This window comes from Eptesicus fuscus, chromosome 2 (genome assembly GCF_027574615.1).
Source record: "Eptesicus fuscus isolate TK198812 chromosome 2, DD_ASM_mEF_20220401, whole genome shotgun sequence".
NCBI classification, from domain to species: domain Eukaryota; kingdom Metazoa; phylum Chordata; class Mammalia; order Chiroptera; family Vespertilionidae; genus Eptesicus; species Eptesicus fuscus.
Window position 1 is genome coordinate 30,791,111 of NC_072474.1, and position 4,845 is coordinate 30,795,955.

General features: G+C 39.1%; 2 pseudogenes; both read right to left on the minus strand.

The window, feature by feature from the left end:
* Positions 1–3,343: 3,343 nt before the first annotated feature.
* LOC114227734 (U2 spliceosomal RNA) lies at positions 3,344–3,490 on the minus strand (annotated as a pseudogene).
* A 193-nt stretch (positions 3,491–3,683) lies between these two features.
* LOC114227733 (U2 spliceosomal RNA) lies at positions 3,684–3,802 on the minus strand (annotated as a pseudogene).
* Positions 3,803–4,845: the final 1,043 nt, after the last annotated feature.

Below are 4,845 nucleotides of genomic sequence, written 5' to 3' on the forward strand. Positions count from 1 at the left end.
GAATTAAAATAGGAGTTTTTCACTTTATTTGACTTCTATTTTCATATGGATTTGAAAAAGCCTGTGGTCTTTCCTTATCAGTTTTAATATAGTGGTTATTTTGATCTTGAGTGAAGTTTCTTACTCCCATTGCCCCAATCTCTGTCTAGGCAGATACCTTTTGGTCCTGACTTTTTTCTTTCTTTTATTTATTTTTGGTTAATCCTCACCTAAGGATGGATATCTTTTTCCATTGGTTTTTAGAGAGAGTGGAAGGGAAGGAAGAGACAGAGAGTGAGAAACATCGATGTGAGAGAGACACATCAATTGGTTGCCTCCTGCACATACTCCAACCAGGACCAAGCTGGCAACCGAGCTTCATACCCTTGAATTAAAAATTAGAAATGAAACTGCCTTATAACCCAGCAATTCATCTTCTGGGAATATATCTAAAGAAACTAAAAACACTAATTTGAAAGAATATATGTTTCACTATGTTCAGGGCAGCATAATTTACAATAGTCAAGATTTGGAAGCAGCCCAAAGGAGATAAGTGGATAAAAAAGCTGTGGAATACTACTCGGCTGTGAAAAAGAAGGAAATCTTACTTTTTGTGACAGCATGGATAGACCTGCAGTGGTTGGCAAACTCATTAGTCAACAGAGCCAAATATCAACAGTACAACAATTGAAATTTCCTTTGAGAGCCAAATTTTTTAAACTTAAACTTCTTCTAACGCCACTTCTTCAAAATAGACTCACCCAGGCCGTGGCATTTTGTGGAAGAGCCACACTCAAGGGGCCAAAGAGCCGCATGTGGCTCTCGAGCCGCAGTTTGCCTACCACGGACGTAGAGGATATTATGCTGAGTGAAATAAGTCAGACAGAGAAAGACAAATACCATATGATTTCACCTACATGTGGAATCTAAAGAACAAAATAAACTAACATACAACACAGAAACAGACTTGTAGATACAGATGAGAGGGGGGCAAGGAGGCTGAATGAAAAAGGTGAAGAGATTAAGAATTACAAATTGGTAGTTAGAAAATAGTTATGAGATGTAAAGTAAAGCAGAGGCAATATAGTCAATAATATTGTAATAACTATGTATGGTGCCAGGTGGGTATTAGAATTATTGGAGGGATTACTTTGTAAATTATATAATTATCTAACCACTATGTTATACATCTAAAGTTAATAAAAATAATATTGAGTATATACTTTAATTAAAAATTAAAATAAAAAACAGTAAATGCTATTTACTGGTTTCAATATTGAAAAATGTGTTCTCTATTTACCTATTTAACAACCACTTGACAGTGAACTTCCTCTCCTTTGGGAAGACTTTAGCACTGCATTTCAGTACGATTATTTTTGAAAGTGACAGTATCCATCATTCTGGAAGACATTTTTTAGAAATGTATAGGGCATTGAGTCATCTCCTTTCTTTCATGCTCAAGTTTCTCCTTCTGTCCTCAGAAAGCTCTTTCCCAGACCAGTTTAGGCTATGCCACCTTGACAAAAATATTCCATTACCTCTGGGTGACCTTTTCCTGAGACTTGGGAATGGAGTGTTTCAACTATAGGTCAGGCACTGGGTGACTTTACTGGTGCTCCCTGAAAGACAAGGCTGATGAATAGCATTTGAACCCTGTTTCCCTAATCCTTCAGGCAGAATGAGAGGCTCTCCATGAGGGTAATCCTGAGTGATTCATGATGCCTGCTTCAGCACAGTCGCACATCATATAAATACAAATTGACAGTTCGCACACTGGCCTCATGGTGGTATTTACTTAAAACCCTCTCAAGTACACTCCCAATGGTGGCTGTGGGGACAGCTTGCTGGTTAAGGCTACAAACAAAGACAACAATTTGCAGTATCCAGCCTCCAGAATGAGCCTTTTGAACACTCAGCTCTCTTTTTGTGCCACTTGGCACTTAACACCCATTAGGTCAGGCAATTGGCTTGTTAGTTGATTGCAAGGATAGTCAATAAAAATAAACAAACACAAAGGTAGTAAACTGAGATCTGTGGATCATTCCTTTGGCCATCCTGAAGTTTCGAAGGTGGAGCAAAAAATGGAGACAACGAAATAGTAAAGAGGTGGGAAATAGGCCGAGTACTTAATAACCTGTTAAGAGAGAGTTTGAGATACTTGAGAACACAAATAAAGCCCTAATCGGTGAACATGTAAATAGAAAAAACTCATATAGAAACCTCCAGGAAAATATTTAATTCTATTATTTTACAAAAATTCTTGTAGGTAATAATGAAAAACCAATAAGCAAATGCCAACTGTTGTTGATGGATATTAGTGTTTTCAACATTGGCAACCCCACTGCTTCAAAGAAAAGGTCAAAAACAGAAACACTGTTCATTTAGAGCAACGTGAAGGTCATCCACAGAGCAGCATCCAACTGCTAACCTTGGACTCAGGAGGAAAAACATATGAAGCAGGATTTGGAGAAGAGTGGAATTTACGTAAATAAAAGCAGAACCAACTCAGAACTGCCTCAACACCAGCTTTCACGCAGGCTCCTTTGGTGGTTAAACGTGGTGTGAAATAACTTTTTTAATGGTCATGGGGAGCCTTATTTCCGTTTTGTGTAAGCCCATTATGTGTTCACTTGAAAGGACTCCCTTCTCCTTTCCGGTTTTCCCTGACATCCACCCTAAGGCTTCCCCCTTTCCTGTCCAGAGCATGAAGCAGCACCCTTTGGAGACCAGGGAGGAAGGAAAGCGCCACCCAAGCAGGCAGAGAGCTGGCGAGGCTCAGGCCAAAGGCCTTCAGGAGGGAGCTGTGGTTTTCAAGTCACCTGTTTTTACCCTTTGTATAACCATGATATTATTTTATTACTATTATTAGTTGATAATTCTCTTTTACCATTTGGATCACCCCTTGGCTTATACTCTCTACCATAAAGTTTAGAAAGTGGAACAAAAAAATAAATCAAGGCTATAGAATAGTAGCAGAAGTGGAAAAGGATGACCAACTAAGAACATGCTAAGAGAGCTGCAGACACTCAAGCATGAATAAAGCCCTAATATGTGTTGTTGACCTAGTGCCACATAAGAACACAACAATTTGTTTACTGGGTTCTGACAGGTACGTAAACAATCTTCTAAATGACACTGACAATCAAGGTACCTTCAGTTTCTGATTGGTTGGATTTGCTAATGGCTTGTTTGGTTTGAAAGTACTCCCAAGAAAAGAGACCAAAGTCTTACAGTTTATGTCAAACATAATTTTACCATTCTAAGTGAGTACTTGCACTATCTAGTTCAATAGAGCCTGAAGATAAAATATACCAAAAACACAATATCTTTCTCTTAAAAATATTATTTATTTATTTATTTTTTTTACTGGTGCACTGTTCCTGGAGGTACTGCAATACCGGGACGATGCGTGGAGTGGACAGAGCAAGCTCCTATTCCAACTCCCAGTTAAAAAAAATCTATCCTATATAGTAAAAGCCTAATATGCAAATCAACTGAACAGCAGAACAACTGGTCGCTATGACATGTACTGACCACCAGGGGGCAGATGCTCAGTGCCAGAGCTACCCCCAGCTCTCAGGCCCCAGGCCAGCCAAGGTGTGTGCCAGCAGCCTCCCCCACCCCTCCCGACCCCAATCACCTCGTCTGTCACCCTACAGATGGGCCCTGATCACCGACCAGGCCTAGGGACCGTACCCATGCACGAATTTTATGCATCGGGCCTCTAGTTTAATGTATTGTCCGTGGATAGAGGATGTATCAGATAGTAAACTGATAAGAACAGATACTACACTTGATCTTAGCCAAAAGGCCAAGAAGCAATTAAAAATATTTTAAAGAAGAATGAGAAGTCAAGCCACAGACTAGGAGAAAAATACTTGCAAAAGACACCTCTGATAAAGGACTGTTATCCAAAACATTTAAAGATTTCTTAAAACTCTGGCCCTCACCTGGTAGCTCAGTTGGTTAGACCACTGCCCTGATACATCAAGGTTGCGGGTTTGGTCCTCGATCAGGGCACATAAAAGAATCAACCAATGAATGCATAAATAAGCAGAACAACAACTCGATGTTTCTCTGTCTCTGTCTCTGTCTCTCCCTTCCTCTTTCTCTCTCTCTCTCTAAAAATCAATAAATAAAAATTAAAAATATCCCTCAACTGTAAGAAAACAACTTGATTAAAAAATGGGCAAACACCCCAAAAGACACCTCACTAAAGAAGATATACAGACAGCAGATAACACATGAAAAGAGGCTCCACATCATATATCATCAGGGAAATACAAATTAAAACAATGTAATACCACTATACATCTTTAAAATGGCCAAAATCTGGAACATGAATACCACCAAACGCTGGTGAAGCTGTGAAACAACAGGAACTCCCACTCACTGCTGGTAGAAATGCAACATGGTATAGTCATGTTGGAAGACAATTGGTGTTTTCTTACAAAACCTAACATACTCTTACCATATGATACAACAGTCATGTTCCTTGTTTTTCCCCCAAATGAGTTGAAAAGTTATGTCTACACAAAAACCTGCGCATACATGGTTATAGCAGCTTTATTCATAATTGACAAAAATTGGAAGCCACCAAGATGTCCTTCGGTAGGTGAATAGATAAACTGTGGTATATCAGAAATTGAAATATTATTTAGCACTAAAAAGAAATGAGCTGTCAAGACATGAAAAGACATGGAGGAACCTTAAATGCATAGTATTACTAAGTGAAAGAAGCCAATCTGAAAAGGCTACATACTGCATGATTCCAATTATATGACACTCTGGAAAAGGCAAAATTATGGAGACAGTAGAAATATCAATGGTTTCCTAGGGTTAGTGGGAGGGAGGGATGAATAGGTG